Source organism: Silurus meridionalis, chromosome 14 (genome assembly GCF_014805685.1).
Source record: "Silurus meridionalis isolate SWU-2019-XX chromosome 14, ASM1480568v1, whole genome shotgun sequence".
In the NCBI taxonomy this organism is placed as follows: domain Eukaryota; kingdom Metazoa; phylum Chordata; class Actinopteri; order Siluriformes; family Siluridae; genus Silurus; species Silurus meridionalis.
The window spans coordinates 8,261,852-8,281,311 of NC_060897.1; the positions used below are offsets into that span (position 1 = coordinate 8,261,852).

At 37.0% G+C, this 19,460-nt stretch overlaps 1 protein-coding gene across 1 annotated transcript in view; it reads left to right on the plus strand.

Moving 5' to 3' along the window:
• LOC124397350 (neurexophilin-1) overlaps positions 1–18,994 on the plus strand; it is a 53,956-nt gene extending 34,962 nt beyond the window's left edge. The window contains exon 3 of the transcript XR_006927908.1: positions 18,978–18,994. The gene's annotated coding sequence lies outside the window, so the exon portion shown is untranslated. The remainder of the gene's footprint in view (positions 1–18,977) is intronic.
• Positions 18,995–19,460: the final 466 nt, after the last annotated feature.

Below are 19,460 nucleotides of genomic sequence, written 5' to 3' on the forward strand. Positions count from 1 at the left end.
GATGATATGAGAAGAAACCTTGAGAGGAACCAGACTCAAAAGGGGAAACCATCCTCATTTTGGTGATATTGAGTGTGATTAATATCACTAATATATTAATATCATTAATATAAAACACTGGAGAGTGAGAACTACCATGAGCACAGGAGTGTTTGATTATGGTCAATGTCTTTTTTACCCTTTTATACAGTCAGTTGACATTGTGGAACCAGAAGTTACTAGACAACTCACAAAATAACGCAACACCTGAGATCATTATAGATCCATTACCAACTCCTTCATGCCAGAGCCTTTAAATGTTCGAAGACATCCAATGTACAAACTCTATATAAGGTGATACACAGCTAGAGCTGGCTTAACCTCGGGATGCTTCGGGATGTGTGGAGAAAGAGAAGTATTGGAGAGGAATTACTGGAGCTGCTGTTCATAATATTAACAAGCACAAGTTAATAATCTGTGTTTGATCAGATGTACTGGAGCACAAGGTTATGATATGTGATGTGTTGTATGAGTAGGCCTTGCTAAAAAGATGTCTTTAATCTATGCTTAAACTGGAAGAGTGTGTCTGAGCCCCGAACACTGTCAAGAAGGCTATTCCAAAGTTTAGGAGCTAAATGTGAGAATGCTCTACCGCCTTTGGTGGAGTTTGCTATTTTAGGAACCACTAATGTCCAGAATTTTAAGATCTCAAAGAGCATGATGGATTGTAGCATGTTAGAAGACTGGATAGATACATGTGCGCTAAATCATTTAGGGATTTGTAAGTAAGTAGCAGTAGTTTTAGTCAATTTAAAACTTAACAGGTAGCCAGTATAGGGATGATAAAATTGGGGTTATATGATCATATTTTCTCAACCTTGTGAGAACTCTGGCTGCTGCATTCTGGATTAAATGTAGCTTGTTTATTAATGATGCATGACAACCACCAAGTAATGCATTATAATAGACCAGTCTGAAGGTCATGAATGCATAGACTAGCTTCTCTGCATAAGTTATAGATAACATATTTCTTAGCTTTGCAATATTTCTAATAAATTAAGTACACCCCATACTAACCTACACTACCTTCCACTTGAGGCCCCACAGGTGCTCAATAGGGTTCAGGTCTGGAGACATACTTGACCACTCCATCACCTTCAGTTTCCCCTGCAAGGCAGTTGACATCTTGGTGGTGTATTTGGGGTCATTATCATGTTGGAAACCTGCCGTTCGGCTCAGTTTCTAAAGAGGGCATCATGTTCTGCTTTAGAATGTCACAGTACATGTTGGAATCCATGTTCCCCTCAATTAACCGCAGCTCCCCAGGACCAGCAGCACTCATGCAGCGCCAGACCATGATGCTACCACCACCATGCTTGACTGTAGACAAGACACAATTTTCTTCGTACTTCCCACACATACTGGACACCATCTAAGCCAAACAAGTTTAACTTTGTCTCATCAGACCACAGGACATGGTTCCAGTAATTCATGCTCTTGGACAGGTTGTCTTCCGCAAATTGTTTGCAGGCTTTCTTGTGAGCCAGCTTCAGCAAAGGCTTCCTTCTGGCACAACATCCTGCAGTGTGTGGCATATGATTTAATACTGATAAGTGGACCTTCCTCAAATCACTCCTCCAACTCTTCTCCACCCACTCCACCCTGCCTGCACTCTTTTATTCACTTCTCTAACAGACTCTCTATTACTTTGCACTGTTGACCCCAGGTACTTAAACTCATCCACCTTCGCCACCTCTTCTCCCTGCAATCGCAACTGCATCACTCCACTACCCTCCCTCTCATTCACACACATGTACTCTATCTTGCTCTCTTACTCTTACTTACTTTAATTCCCCTTCTCTCCTGCACATACCTTCACCTCTCCAGGATTTTCTCAACCTGCTGTCTACTCACCACAAATAACAATATCATCACTGTTGACCTCGTCCGTCAACCTGTCCATCACTACTGCAAACAGGAAAGAGCTCAGAGCTGATCCTTGATGCAATCCCACCTCCATCTTCAACCAGTCTGTCATTCCAAATGCACACTTCCCTGCTGTCACACTGTCCTCATACATGTCCTGCACCACCCTTACATACTTCTCTGACACACCTGACTTCCTCATACAATACCACAACTTCTCTCTTGGCACCCTGTCATACGCTTTCTCTAAATCCACACACACAATGCAACTCCATCTGACCTTCTCTATACTTCTCCATCAACATTCTCAAAGTTTGTTGTGCTTTTTCTTGCCATGAAACTCATAGATGGTCAACACATCTCTCAGTCTGGCTTCCACTACTCTTTCCCAAAACTGCATGGTGTGACTTATCAACTTTATTTCCCTGCAGTTACTGCAGGTTTGCGCATCTCCCTTATTCTTAAAAATTCATACCAGCACAATTCTTCTCCATTCTTCAGGCATCTTCTTACCTTCCAGAATCTTGTTTAACAATCTAGTTAAAAGTCCACTCCTATATCTCCTAAACATCTCTATGTTTCTACTGGTATGTCATCTGGTCCAAGTGCCTTTTCACTCTTAATGCTCTTAATAGCTCCAGCACATCCTTCCCAGCTCGGTCCCTCTGCCTGGCCAATTTCTCTTTCTTTAGTATCCAACCTCACATACAGCACCCTCGTAAGCCTTTTCCTTAGCTTATCCCACATCCCTATTCACCTGCTTCTGCATCTCCTTGTACTCCTGCGTACTTTTCTCATCTCTGTGTTGATCCCAATTCTGTTTCGCCAACCTCTTTTTCCATGTGCTTTCCTGCACTTCCTCATTTCACCACCTCTTTCCAGATGTCACACCAAGTACCATACTCACGGTCTCCCTTATCACTTCTGCAGTATTTGCCCAATCATTCAGCACCTCTTCACCACCACCGAGCCCCTGTCTGACCTCTTCCCTGAACCTCACACTCCAGTCTTCCTCCTTTATTTTCCACCATCTGATGCTTTTTTTTAGTCCTTACTCTCCTCCTCTTATTCTTCACCTACAAAGCCATCCTACATACCACCATCCGATGCAGCCTAGCTACACTGTCCCCTGCCAACACCTTACAGTCTCCAGTCTCTTTAAGGCTGCATTTCCGGCATAGAATATAGTCCACCTGTGTGCACCTTCCTCCACTTTTATGCTCCTCTTTTTTCTCTTAAAATATGTATTTACCACCCTTCTTTGTAGAAAGCAACAATTCTAATTCTCAAATCCTCAGAGAGTTCTTCGCCGTGTTCGCCTTTGCAGTGGATGTTGAACATCAAGTGGTCAGTATGAGAGAATTGTATTCGAAGCACCAAATTTTAACTGCTATCACAAGCTGCACAAATTGTCATGTCAAGCGGACAAGAACGTGAACATGATGAATAGGACATGTGAGATTCTATGGTTAAATGACATACAGCTGTGATCACTTAGGTGTGGGGTGTAGTCACTTTTGTTGGCAGCTATTTTGACAATAATGGCTATATGTTGTTATTTTCAGATTACAGTAAATGTGTACTGCTATACAAGCACATTGACTATATATATAGAGTGGTGTGGAAGCCCAGGTTTCTTCGACAGTGGCCTTCAGCTCATTTGCTTGTTTCTTATTTAAATTGTTGATGTGAATTGGTAGGTTTTTGTTAAATGTGACGAAATAAACACTTAAAATATAGTCTGTGTGTGATAAATCTATATACAAGTTTCACTTTTTGTATTGAATTACTAAAATAAACAAACCTTTTAATAATATTCTAATTTATTGAGATGCACACACACACAGACTGACACACACACACACACACACACACACACACACACACACACATATATATATATATATATATATATATATATATATATATATATATATATATATATATATATAATTATGTTATAGATGTAATGATTTTTTTACACCTCATTCCATTAAAGAATGGAAAATAAGGAAAAGCTGAGAATTTATCATTTTAAAGATTCGTTTGCAGAAATACAATTAATCAAAAAGTGAAAAAAAAAATAGTGCTTTTTTACTTTCACATCCCTTATATACCTAATCAACAGCAAAATTGGTTGCCTTCTTGATTAAAGCTGTGTTTTGGGCCCATTTTGTCTTTGTCCTTTGTTATTTCATTTCCCATCTCCACCATAACCTCTCATCATGATCTTCCCATGAAAAAAAAACATTCAAATTAGTCTATGATATTCAGACCACAAGAGGGCCATGCTAAAACCACTTATACACTATCGGGATTTTGAAGGGAATTTTTTTTTTACACTACTCAGCCTTGTATAATATCTTGCTAAAATCGCTAATTGTAACCTTTGGTCCAAGGGCAAGATATCAGCTTCCAATGTGGCTAAAACAAAACAAAATTAACATACAGGTTCAAAAACTTAGCAATTCCATCTTTTATTCTCCTGTACTGTTTATTATAATAAATCAATTCAATGAAGAAAATCATGTCATTTCATGCTGGTGTATTTTTATTCTGTTCTGCTGTTCAGCATATTTTGTTTATCGTGCTGCACCTTTACCTGCTTTAAATGTAACTGTTTATTTCTAACCTGAAACACTAGAGCTAATCTTTTACTTCCACATAAAATAGAGCACTTTATTTAACATTAGGTCTGAGTTTTAATAAAGGATGCTGCTAGTTTACAAGACTTTGACTAGCCAATTTGAAAGCTAAATATGTTACTCAAATAAAATTGTCTGTGCTTTTCTCAGCACATTTTTCTCCTAGATGTACCAAACAAAATACCTTTAAACGTTCTTTGGGAAATCCGGCACTGTAAAAATACTGCTGTGCCAGCAAAGTTCTTGCAAATGTGGAATCTACTGCACTGGAGTCCGGAATCTCTGCTCTGCCTGTAAGCTAGTAGGTAAATTAACTGCTTATAAAACACCACTCAATAACACTGATGTGACAAGTCTACAAGATAACAAAGTCACCTGCCTTGAAGTCTGATAAAATGCTTCTATCTTTTAGCTGGAAGTTGAATTGCTGATCATTTTGTCTACGTTCACTCTCTACTTTCTGCAATATGGATGGATATAACACACATCATGAAATTGGCAATATGTCACACCTCTAAAATGACACCTGCATGTGACTCATATATGAAAAAACACTTTACTGTACTTCCCTGCTCTAACACATCTACTTCAAGTCAGAAAGTTTGTTTCAGAATTAAAATCCATTTACCTTTACATTTGCTGACTTGACTGACACTTTTATCTAAAACAGTTTACAAATGAGGCAGGATACAATTGAGACAGTGGCAGCCTGGTGGTGCTGGGATTTGTATTCAGGACCTTAGCCCAAAGCCTTAACCACTCAGCCAAGTATGTTGGGAACAGGAGAAACACATTTTTAAATGTTCAAGACAGGGTACTCCAGGACAGGCTGTATTTAAGTGTCAAGAAAACGGACATAGAAATAGTAGTAGAGCAGACAGTAAACTTAATACTTTCACCAATGGTTTCTGCTATAAAGTATATACTGCATTACATTATACAGTATGTTATGGTAGCTGATACCATGGTCTGTCTGATTCTGATTGTCTGGAAGGTCTGCAGTGAAATTGCTGAATCACGCTTCTAAATGAATGCGCCGTCTTATAAACAGTTTTACTGATAGCAACAGCCGCATCCTGAGTGAGACAGCTGTTGTAAACATTTCCTAATTACATTCTGAGTTAAATGGATTTGTGTGTCATTTACTTATATGGTGAATATGGCAATTTTGATAAATGGGCCAATGCACAAGCTGAATTTGAGGAACTGTAGACTACAATGTTAAAATGAGAGATATAATGAAATACAGCACAAGGAGTTAACTCCAACAGCTTTATTATTAGAATAAATGTGTCACAGACCCAGGAAATTGCTATACACGTAATCTGCTTGCACTTCCTCTGTGGATGTTTTAGATTATTCTTTTAGATCTAACAACCCATAGATTGAATAACTAATGAAAATGAACCACTATTTATCTATTTAGTCAGGTTTTGCAATGCAAACCTCACTGACTGTTTTAACTTATCAATGCTTGCAAGTGAAGACTGGTATAATTGGGATAGTCGAAGGCTAGGTGTGTCATGTAATTTTAATGTACTCTGCTTTACTTTAGGGGATTATTTATCTCTCCATCAGGCATTAAAGTCATATAACATAAACCTAGCTGTGGGTTATCCCTTATTACTTAATAGGTACATCCTAATCCTAAAATCTACTGCAAGATGTTGATATAATACAGACAGAAGCTAAACAATGTCCCAATGTGCAAACTAACTATCATCTACTACAATATATCTATCTATCTATCTATCTATCTAATTTATTCATGTTAGTCTAATTTAACACATTATCAAAACATTTCCTACCAAACATTTTGGGCTTTGATGAATTCTGGTTTGATGTTGATCTGATTCCAGACATCACAGCGAAGGTCACTACTACAGTTTCCTCTCTATTGAGAAATAACAAGCACATTTATTAAATGTCAAGCTCAGAAAAAGAAATATTTAAGTGTTAAGGAAGGCTCATTATTTAGTACATCCAAGTTAATGATCTTTGATTAATTTTTTTGGACATCTTTGTTATTATTTTCAGTGCTATCATCAAAAGTATGGAGTTTGTCCAACTGTGCTCAGCTGCTTGTTTTCCAACCTTAACATTTTAATCCCTTTTCATTAAAACTTCCATCAGCCCAAGTGGCAATTGGCAGGCCTGATTTTAATACTAAAACAACACAAACATTTTAGAAGTGTACTCCTGCATTAGTTTTATATTGCAAACTATATTGTTCATTCTCTTGGGATTAACTGACTGATGCTTAACTAAAAGTCTTTTGTAACTGCAACATCACTGTCCCTACACCTTCAAGTAAACTCTTCAACTTTTTGTTTTATCTATAACATGATGTTATACTGTACATCATCCTAGATTCTTAAGCTCTATTCAGACTGAATTAGTTTTATTTTAGGAGGTGGCTAATTGAAGCTATTGATTGTAAGCTATTGATTGTAAATACAACCAAAGTAATGCCTAACTATATATGCAAAGTACAGTTACTCTGGTATTTTTTACCTCTTGGCAATTCTATGCAAATCTACAGTATGTTAATTGATGCAAAATTGAACAAACCAAGGTGTCTTTATGACATCTGTATGTTGGACTTCATGATTGTTTATGTAAATCAAGAAAGGCTTCACTCTAGGTACAATGCATTCAAATGTTTTCTCTGACCCGAGTCTACTATATGGCCAAAAGTTTGTATCTATATGACCATCACACCTATATGAGGTTCTTCCCCTTCACAATTGTATAGAATGTCTTTGTATGCTGTCTTCCTTCATTAGAACTAAGTGGCCCAAACCGGTATGACAATGCTTTTGTGTATAAGCGAGCTCTGAGAAGATATGCTTTGCCAAATTTAATGCTTGGACCTTCAGTGTCCTTCACAGTGCCCTGACCAACCCCACTGTAAACCTCTTAGATGAACTGGAACAATGACTGTACCCCACACCTGCTCAAACATCAGTACCTGACATCCCTAATGTTATTTGGCTGACTAAACACAAATCCAGACAACCATGTTCTAAAATCTAGTGAAAAGCCTTCCTAGAAGAGGTTATCATAACAGCAACTATATGAAAGCAATAAGGACTCTATCTGAAATGGGAAGTTGAAAAAGCACATGTGTGTGAAATGGTCTGCAATCATTTATCTATCTAATCTATATTATGAAAATAGACCTTTCTCAATGCAGGGAAGTATATATTATATTATATTATATCTCCTTATTATAAGCAATATAAGCGATTCATATAAGTGATTTTGCCAACATAGTACTACACTAGCAAACTGTTAAACTTAAACTGTTAAGGTTTTCGTTGGGAGTGATGAGGAAGGACAAGATTAGAAATAAGTTTATTAGAGGAACAGTGCATGTTGGACGTTTTGGTGACAAGGTGAGGGAGGCGAGATTCACTTGGTTTGGACATGTGCAGAGGAGGGACATGAATTATATTGGTAGAAGAATGCTGAGGATGGCGCCACCAGGTAGGAGGAAAAGAGGAAGGCCAAGGAGGTGGTTCATGGATGTGGTGAGGGAATACATGCAGGTAGTTGGTGTAAAAGAGGCAGATTCTAGAGGACAGGGTGGTATGGAGACGGATGATCCGCTGTGGCGACCCCTAATGGGAGCAGCCAAAAGAAGAAGAAGAAGAAGAAGAAGTACTACACTAGCAGTGTACTGTATTATTAACTTACATACATAGAATTGATCCAACAGTAATAAATTAGTAAGACGAGATAATGAACATGTTTTTTGCTGTGAAGTTAATGCAGTATCTAACAGTGGTTTCAGATGACTTACACTATGTATGGGAGCAAAATGAAAGAGAATGAAAAAAGCAAACAGGAAGAACAGCATGTCCATGAAAACCAATTAAGGGGTGTGGTCACCTGGTAAGCACAAAAGCCTAGAGGCAAAGGATTAGCATAGCTCTTCTCATCAAATGCAAATACCTGCAAATGTATTTCTATGTCTCGTTCTAGTAATATTAGTTTACAGCTGAAGCGTGTATACCGTCAGGGAAGATACACACTTGCTCTAAGTGGTTGCATGGGCAGGCATTTTGATATTACCTCACGATCACCATGACAACGGAAACGGGTGACGATGCTGCCAGGTGGCTTAATGACAAAAAAAAAAAGACTGAGGCACTTATAGAGTCACTGGTTCATACCCCAAAAAAACTGTAAAACCTTATGTACTATTTATTACTCAGAGAGAATGAGAGAGAACATGAAGGACAAGGAGGAGAAAAATGGATCTGGAAGAAAGAAAATGTTTGCTGAGGTAATGAACTCAGAAAAGGAAAATATAAAAAAAAGACGAAATATTTAAATGAAAAGGGTAATTGAATATGGAAGAAATGAAAAGAGGAAAAGAGAGAGAGATTGTTTGAAATGAAGTCCTACAGGACAGGGAATAAAGGAAGATAAATAATCCGATCATGTGAATTCGAATAATCAAAAAAAAAAAAAAAAAAAAAGTTCAAATCTTTCAAACCACACAAATGGAAAACACACTGCATATTCCCTAATCTGTTTTTTTAGAAATGTGCTTTCACTTTTATATCCTGCTTGCACCAAAAACTCTGGGTTCTGGGTTCAATCAAAGTCACCTCTGGGTTAGATTACTCTTTGTAACGGGTGAAATATGTTGCGCTTCCTTTAGAAGCATAGCGGCATTTTGGGAATAGCCTGGCACTGCATTTTTCCGCTATTACTGCGTGTGTTCAAGACGAGGATTATGTCCTTATTATTTTCTGATTCTCATTTCTAAGTTTCTTTGACTAACCGGTAACGCTGTTGCCAAGAATAATAAAAAAGCACGAGTTTTGGAAAGGTGTCTATGCTTATATGATTTCTGTTGTAACTGGAGTTAGTGAGCTCTCCCTTCACCAGACTCAACGCATTACAACGGCTTGTATCTAAACAGTAGCCTAACAAGAAAGTTATTGTTCACTGTCTTCCTCCTTCCTTTCACAATTATTTCTCTCGGGAGCTTATCTTTTGGCATCGTCGTGCGTTTAAAAAAAAATTTTTTTCTCCCGATGCCTTGCAGCTCAGAACACAGGTGAGGGCGCATTTTTTCGTTTCCGTTCGGAGATTTTATTGGTCTAATGTTATGGGGTTCAGTTTTTTCGCTTGAAGTTTGTGAAACCGGGAAAAACCCAGGAAAAATCCATAAATAAGCCGCTTCGTTGTTTAAGCCGCGGGGTTCAAAACGTGGGAAAAAAGTAGGTAGTTGTTTTGAGTGGCAAAAGCTGGTTAATAGCTACAATCACAACTAGTAATTCAAAACTGGAATAACAACAAGAGCTAATAGAGGATCACTGAAGTGGAAATCATGCATTTCTATGCTCATTCAGGTGGAGGCGGTTTAGAAGACAGGAGCCTTAATGATGTCTTCTTTGTTTGACAATAATAAACACACTTGCTGTATCAAACATAGTTGAATGAAAAAAGGTGGTCTGGATTCGTTTCAGTGGTTCTCGCTTTTCTGTGTTTGTGACGATGGGAAACACACTTGCTGTGTCAAGCAAAGTTGACTGAAGGTACATCTAAAATTGCCCAAAACAAGCTGCAAGATTGTATTGTAGATGACTGCAGGTTGTCCACTCTCATGTGCCAATTACTGGGTTACACAAAGAAATCCCTAGATAGTAGCCTATAGCTAAGCCATGTGTGAAAACCTGGCAAATTATCGTTCATGTTGTTCTTAATGTTGTTCTGCACCATTAAAATTTACAATCATAAAAAAAGAAAAAGAAATACAATCATGAAATAGTAAATGTTGTTTGAGTTCAAGTTTCACATTGACAGGGAAAAGACATATAGTCAGTAAATAATCGTTTTGTACAGATGTAGGAAAGTAGGCAAATTGCTTACTTAGGTAAAAGTGCTTATACTATTCTATTTAAAAATAAGTATTGAGGCCAGGAGGCCATCTCTTTGGATCTGCCTGATTTATCCTGACCCCCTTCCTCTGGGTGTTCTCTTCAATTGGAGACCACTTTGTGCACCACATCAACATCCTGAAAATCCATGAAATTACTGAGAAAAAAAAGAACTTCGAAATTGGATTTGGACTGTAATTAATATCAACAGTCTACTACTATCGCACAGGTTGAATTTAATCAGCCTATCACTGCATACCTTAACAATGATTAACTGTAATGAATGTCCCACCCAGATGAGGATAAATTCCCTTTTGAGTCTGGTTCCTCTCAAGGTTTTTTCCTCATCCCATCTCAGTGGAGTTTTTCTTGCCACAGCCACCACTGGCTCACTCATTAATAAACTTACAATAATAAGGAACTTATACATTCTTTTATTACCGCTATATCTCTGTAAACCTGCTTTAAGACAATGTACATTGTTGAAAGCTCTATACAAATAAAAATTAATTGAATTGAACAGAGGTGTAGACACACATAGGCCACCAATGTATTTATTGAAGCTCTTTCCAGTTTAATGGCAAATATGAATTTGAACTTGTACCAATATAAGTTTTTCATCCACGGCACATCACACCTTGTTCATTATGCCAGTGTTGAGTCCTGTCAGACAGAACCTATTGATAGCTGCGCCATCTCACACCCCACAGTCCCCATGCATCCCAACTAATAGAAGTCTAAAACAGGCACGCGACTCGATCATGTTGACAGCCTCCCCTGTCTCTGCCTTGGCCAACATAAACAAACATCCCTGTTAGAAAAGTGCGATCTTGTGGATCAAGAGACGTGAATTAAAATTCACCGACAAATTTTTAAATACCAGACAGGGAGTATAATTTTTTTTTTTTGCCATGGGCAAAGTAATTATTCATTCTGATAAAAGACACCTCAATGTTTCTGTGGGTGCGTGTGTGTTTAGGGGGGTGTGTTCTTTATAAGTTGTGTGTATAAGTTTTCACATTTAAAGTGAAGGATTTCTGTGAAAATTGTTTGTGATGTGCGATATGAAAGAGGATAAAAAAAATAAATAGTAAAAAAAAAAGAGAAAAACAGAATCTATGTGAATTTTTTTTTGTATCTAATAATGATGCAATGCAGATGCCCAAAACAGTTTAATGCAATATTACAAAAAACCTCTCATATTTCTCTTTTGCTTGTCTTTCATTATTTCAAATAATTTTTTTTAGGTTAAATGAATTAATGATCTTGAATGACCCACATGTGCCAATTTTTATTTAATACTAGTAAGTGGATAGATAGATAGATAGATAGATAGATAGATAGATAGATAGATAGATAGATAGATAGATAGATAGATAGATAGATAGATAGATAGATAGATGGATGGATGGATGGATGGATGGATGGATGGATGGATGGATGGATGGATGGATGGATGGATGGATAGATAGATAGATAGATAGATAGATAGATAGATAGATAGATAGATAGATAGATAGATAGATAGATAGATAGATAGATAGATAAACATAAGCATCACTAACAAATTGGTTAATTAAATATTTATGCTCAAAATAAAATAAATGTAATTTCTTATAGCTGTTTAAGCAGATTTAAGCAGTTTACAATACATCTTAACATAAACGGGTCAAACATTGCACTGTGAGTTCATAGTGAACCTGATCACGGTATGTTTGATTATTCTGACTAGCCTAAGTTATATAGGTTCATAGTTGACTATTTACAAACTACTGTGCCAGCTAAATGTATTATTTCCTAATGTATGTTATTTATTTAGTATTGCCAAACAAACAGAATTATACTAAATTCTGCTGCCTTTAGTTGTAGGCTTTGGAAAGTGGTACTGGCTCGGTTTTCTCTCCAAGAACAGAAAGTAAACTTTCACATTCCCAAATGAATTAACATTTGAATAATGACTCTCATAACTCTAAAAGTAACTGCAGAAAGGCCCATAGCTTTAATAACAGACTAAGGATATTCTGTCAAGGACTAAGCCAGCACTTAGATTAAAAAAGGCATCTTTGCCAGTCAGACTGAAAATATTTAGCAGCCATCTGAAACTAAAATATACCTTAAATATGAGCTTGAAATGAATATGGACCAAGAAAAAGTCAGACCAGGTTATTGATGGGTCACCTCACGGATGCTAGGAGATTTAAAAACAGTTTTCTCTGGACAGCTGCACATCAGGACTAATCTGATATATATCAAATTATTCCTGATGTAAGGTGAGAAGGCCTCGGATGCAGTCAGCATTCCAATTTATCCTAGAAGTGTTCAATAGGGATGAGGTCAAAGCTTTATAGCAGGCCACTCATGATCTTTCACTCCAATCCATGTAAAACGTATCTTAATGGAAGGCACAAAGGCATTGTCATGCCGGAAAAGGTTTAGGACTTCAAGTTCAAATAAAAGGAAAATGTAATGCCTCTGCATCCTAAGTCATTCTACACAATTGTGTGCCTTTAACTTTGTGGTAACTGTTTTGGGAAGAACCACATTTGGCTGGAAAAGTGTCCCAATACTTTTGTGCCTATAATGTGTGCATGTATATATTTATATGCATATACACATATACATATGATGCAAAAAAACATTTGAGAATATTGTACTTTCATGAAGCTTAGTCATACTGTATTTTCTGTTGATAAGATGAGGTGGCAGATCTGTCTTCTTTTTGGTCAAGATGAAAATATAGGTGTTTACTGAACTCAGCTGTTGTCGGGTCTCTTCATTCTTCATCTACCTTTTCAAATATGATGTAAGCTACCACACTGAATCTGCAATGAACTGGCATCCCAACTAGGCTGTGTTCCTGCCTCATTCCCAGTGTTCCTGCTATGGGCTTTGGATCTTCTGTTTCTCTCCAAATACAATATGAGTCTACATTGGGTGGCAATCATTATATGAAATGTTAAGTTAACTATGAACAGCAGCAGATGCGAGTTCATATTAACTATTGCATTCACAAAGGCTCAATATGAGGTTAAAACACAAGCCCAGGCACACTGCTGAATTTGTTTTGTGCTCTGTCTCTTATTGTACTGGTATACTCCTTAAAATGGCATTGAAGCCCCGCACATCAACTTTTAAAACTTTGTGAATTTAAATAACGCCAACATATAAATTGCAATGCTAAATAGGTGCAAATTACCATGTAGAGTGGTCATTAATACTGGCACCTTTTATCAATATGTGCAAAGATAGCTGTGAAGATCTTTTTATATTTTTTGTGAATTTTCTAAACAAAAGATCAAATGGTTAATCAATAACGGCATCTTTGCTCATATTTATGTAGGGTGCCAATATCAGTGAAGTGCACTGTACATATTTGCAGTGGCATCCCATCCAAGGTGAACTGTTATGCCTTTGTGTCCAGTGTTCCCAGGATAGGTTCCAGCTCCTCCACAACCCTGAGCAGAATAAAAGGCTTACTGAAGATCAATGAATGTCCTGCCTAAGATTGATTCACTCATTTACTTCTACTTTGATCTGAATTTAAGCTGATAATGAGCTGCTTTTTTCTAAGCGAATGAGTGGAAATGTTTTCCCATGCACATGTTTTGTACATGAATCGAGAGTAGGTTGATTGACAAGCAGAAATGGCATCCCTAAAGACAAGAAACTGCATCTTAAAGAGCTGAAGTCCCTACTTGGCACTCAGAAAGCATGCCTACCATTTCCCTGGCTCCAAGAACACTGTGCTGAAACAGGTAAGTGAAAAGCTAAATATAAAACAAACCAAAAAACACTTAACATCTTCCTTTCCAACCCAGCATCTAAACATTAGTAAGCTGTGCACAGACTTGGCTAATAAATAGGGTTTTTTTGTGTTTGATTTTGCTGTCTCTGGGTTTCTGTTTTTTTGTGTGCAGTCCTCAGTGGCAAAAATGACTCAAACCACTCAATCTGTTGTAGAATTTGGTTTGAGTAAGATTACACATGCCTTAATCTTTTTTTTTTTGTGCTTTTTTGGAGGAAAAGCCACAGACCTTTTTTACTTTTATCTTTTTTTTTCTCCAGATTACCAATAAATCTATTTCGGGCATATTTTCACATTTTAACTGTCCAAACTGTTTCTGCTTACAGCAACATTGTATGATAGAAGAAAAGATTTTCCAATGGTGGCATTTTTTAACAATAATTAAAACCGTTAAATGTTAAAAAGGAAAAGAAAAATCAGTGCTAAGTCTTTCCTCTGTGCATATGCAAGGACAAGTTTATTTTAGACAAAATATTTAAATATGATTCAAATTTGGGCTCTATAATGTCTACAGAAATTGAGGCATATCCAGGTTCTGTAGCTTGATATTGCCACTGAAGGCAGAAGGTAAAATGTATTAGAATGTAATGTAAGGTCCAGTTGCATAAAATTCCTTTTTTTTAAAGGTTAATATGTACAGCTAACATGAACAGATGATATAAAATTTTACCCTTTAATGCAAAACCATTAGTTTATAGCTTATAGCTGATTAGTTTATAGCTCTAAATATAAACCGGAAAGAAAGTTAAAACTGTCTGTGCATTGTTTTATGGTGACACCATGTTAGAAATTGTGAATAGTGCCATGCACCTTAAACAGATGAGACATCTATTTTGAATCTGATGCAGTAAGACTAAACATATGTTACTGTCTATTTTGTTTTCATCAACTGTATCTTTTTTTTTTTTGCATGTTGTCAAGTTTAATACTCAGACCAGAGAGGAGAAGTAAAATGAAAAAGCTGTAAAATTAAAATCTGTGAAAACTCTCACCTATCTGTCATGAAACACCTCTCAGGCCCTGTAGCTAATCTGTTGTCCAAAGATTTAATTTTATGCTCTTTATGATGATTTTACACTCTTTATTTCTGTTCTGCTACACTATTTCTTTTTTTGTTCGTTTGTTTGTTTATTAATTGATTTATTTTCTGGGGCCACAATTTACAGAGGGGTGTGGAGGGTTTGCCAAACTTATTAAGACTTTAACCCTAGAATAAAATGTACTTAGAAAGATTTGGTTGTTTAAAAACAACAGATGCTTAATAATCTCAGTTTTTAGTCAAATGCTATTTCCCAAGCCATGCTAGAAAGAAAGACGAAAGATTTATAAATTCTTACACCCCTGAATGAGCCGTACCATTTAACTATTGATGATGCCTCAAACTGGATTTTCCTTAATGCATATTTATTCATTGTGAACAAGATAATATAAAGGAAATTAACTAGGTGGCTTTTAATTTGACAGCTTTTCAACCTCCTTAACGAGTCGACCTTATCAGCTATCTTTATTTAATTTAAGTGTGTGTGTGTGTGTGTGTGTGTGTGTGTGTGTGTGTGTGTGTGTGTGTGTTTTGCTTGAATATTTAAGACTGTACAATCATCTCACAGAGTCAATAATCATGCTATTAGGTAGTCACTTTTATTGTTAATTAACTAGTTAAACTATCATAGATATTTTAACCCTTTTTATACCATTTTATATGTTTGTAAAATGCACAAACATTATTGTTTTAATACTTAGTAAAAGCTATCTGGGGAAAAAGGAATTCTCTGATTAATATTCTTCTACTGCTTAAAATAAAACTTGAAAATTAATTTCACAAGCTAATCTCCCTTTTCAGTTTTCCCTTTCCTTTCCCCATTTCTTTGTGTGTATTCGTGTGTGTTCTTTTATGATGTTATAGTGCAGTGTTTAGACCGAGGGGCTGATGGCCTTGTTGCTTGACAAGAAGTGACATTTATCAGGAAGTTGTCCTTCACAGAGAGCACCGCATGAAATGTCCTCAGTAGAAAATGACTATGCTTGACCCTCTGGTTCTTCATCTGTGTGCTGTAGGGCAGAGACGAGGAAGACCAGGTGTGTATCTGTGTCTTTGTGTGTTTGTGTGTGTGTGTGTGTGTGTGTGCTTGTGCGTGTGTGTTATTGTCTGTGTGTGTTTGTGTGTGTGTGTGTGTGTATCGAAGAGACAGAATAAACCAAAGTGTATTTGAGTATGTCACACAAAGAGAGATTGTGTCGTTATCATTCGCCCTGAATGAGCTCCACTGAGCTAACCCTCATCTTTCTCTTTCTCTTGCTTTCCCAGTGGTGCGCAAACACAAACACACACACACACACACACACACACACACACACACACACACACACACACACACACACACACACACACACAATGTCTCGCCAATCCACAATCAATCTTCATTTTTAGCCTCACTCTTTCCCCGCCTTCTCCCCTGTTTAACAGCCAATTGCTGAAATCTCTCAAGTGAAAAACCTCCCCTATCATCCCTTCCTCCCTTGTTTTTTTTTCTCCTCTCTCTTTCTCTCTCTCCTGTCCTCTGTGATCACAATTTTTCTTCCCTAATAAGCAAGACTTCTAGTTTGCTGCAGTTTTCAGAGCTATCTCTTCTGGCCAAATAGCCACCTGTGTCAGTGATGCATGAACGCTTCATGTCCTAACATCAATGCAGGAGTGACAGTGCTGAACATGTTCTTTATCTCAATACAACACTCTGAGTGACATGTATAACAGCCATTTACCAGGAAATATACCGTATAACAGAAATATATATGAGCATTCATTAACAGTTAGTGTGTTTAGATTCACATTCAATACAGCTATATGTAAAAAGCAATATTTGATAAATTACTTTGGATCTACAGGGAGTGGAAAAGCTCCAGTGTGCTTTTTCAGTTTTAAAAAAGTGCCAAACTAATTACTATTTAGTTTGGCTAGTTGCCTAGAAAAGTGCATTAATATAGAGCAATGGAAATAAAAAAGTGTCAAATTCCTGGCGATTTCACAGCTCCATTAAGCCATATATAAGCGTTATTTAATTTAATTTAACTCATTTCATTTTTATATCTATAGTCCTTTTTAACAATGGATATTGTCTTAAAGCATCTTCACATAGATAAAATGGTTATAAAAGAATGTATAAGTTTGTTCCTTATAATTGTAAGTTTGTCCCTAATGAGCGAGCCAGTGCCGAATGTGGCAAGAAAAAACTCCATGAGATGGCATGAGCAAGAAACCTCTCCCAGACTCAGACTCATATAGGAAACCATCCTCATTTGGGTGACACCGAACACCCATTCATTACAGATGCATCATTGTTGAGGTGTGCGATTAATTGCAACCTGTGGTCAGAATCAATGGCCTTATCTTATAAGTTTTCTCCCGTAGGATATCCTGTTTCCGGTTGAAAATCCAGCCAAGATTTCTTCTATAAAATGCATTTCTGTCCTTGGATCACATCCTAAAACCTCATGTCTGCCTTGCATTTTTATTGTCTTTCAGTATTTTATTGTCAGCTCTGTAAGAGTTGTATATTGGACTTTTATACTTTCCTTTTGCTCAGTATAATTTGTCATTTGTGCAAAATAATTAATCAGACCGCCAACTGTATCACACTGAGGCTGATGTTTGTAATGCAGCAGGTAGTGCGATTTTGAAGGAGAAACACATGCTTTAGTGACAGAATTGATATTTTTTTATCATCTAAAATAACATACAGCCATATATCACAGCGGTCCCCAACCTTTTTTGCGCCACGGACCATTTTAATGTCAAACAATATTTTCACGGACCGGCCTTTAAGGTGTGGCTACGGTGGCCGAGAAGTGCAAAACACATTAATAAATCAGAAAACCAATTAACAATTTAGAAAACACTAACAAATCTAAAAAAAAAACCCTAAATAACAAATGCAAAAACAAAATAACAAATCAGAAAAAAAAATAACAAATTATTTTGTTTTCAGATTTATTAGTGTTTTCTAATTTGTTAATTTGTGTTCTGATTTGTGTTTTGCACTTCTCGGGCACCGTATGTGGCGGATAAATACAACAAAAAAAGATACGACCGGCATAAAAACTGATATTTCCTACATATAATAATAAACGTGAATCCACTGTGTTGTTGTTTGTTCATTTCGCTAGCTTGGGGGTTTTAATTTAGCAGTAATGTATTATGTGTTAGCGGCCGGAGCCCCTTTAAGAAGGTAGCGGATGTTGGTAAGACATGTGACTGAGGCATCATGACATGCATCAAGAGTGAGTCATAGACAGATAATCTGCTAGTTTTCCCCAAAATAAAACATCGTTCAGAATCAGATAATAAATAAAACGGAAATAATGTAAGGTATGTATTCTTTCTGTGCGGTCTGGTACCAGTTGACCCATGGACCACAGCCCAGGGGTTGGGGACCACTGATATAACATACATAAAATAACAGACTTGCCCAGATTTCCCCACCACTGTACATGAATCAGTCAGTATTTAGATTTGGTATTTCTTTAAGTTTAATTGCAATTTTAAGCAGCACTTTTCTAGCACTTTTTGATCCTTTTAAAAGACATCATACAGATGGGGTTGGCATGATTTCAGCTGATGATGGATTAGTGAAAGCCTTCTGAAATCGAGTGCAGAAAAGTAAAAAATTGTGTGTGTGTGTGTGTGTGTGTGTGTGTGTGTGTGTGTGTGTGTGTGTGTGTGTGTGTGAGAGAGAGAGAGAGAGAGAGAGAGAGAGAGAGAGAGAGAGACAGCAAGAGAGAAAGGCACTAGGGTTTTAAGATTTTGGAGTTTTATGGAGGGCAAGAGAGATTCAGCAACTAACAGGAGCATAAGGAAAGTAATTACCATCTGCTCCCTGCACCAAAATACTAGGCTAAGACGAATTAAGCAGCCCACAATACAAAAGAATTAGTCTGCTAATCAGTTGTAACTAGATATGGGAAAAAGAATCGGTTTCTCAATGCCTTGCCTGAATTGATGCACAGAAAAATTGTCAAAAGTTTAAGATAAAGAAAAATAAGCATTAGTTTAAGATTGTAGTGTTTTTTTCATGGATAACTCTGTTTTGCAAGAAGCAACTGATCATAATTAAAACTGCATCCCAGCATCCTGCATTCATGAGCAAATAGCATTTCTTACATCACCTCGGATACAGATAAAGTCGAATTAGCTAATCATGCACAACTTAGCCA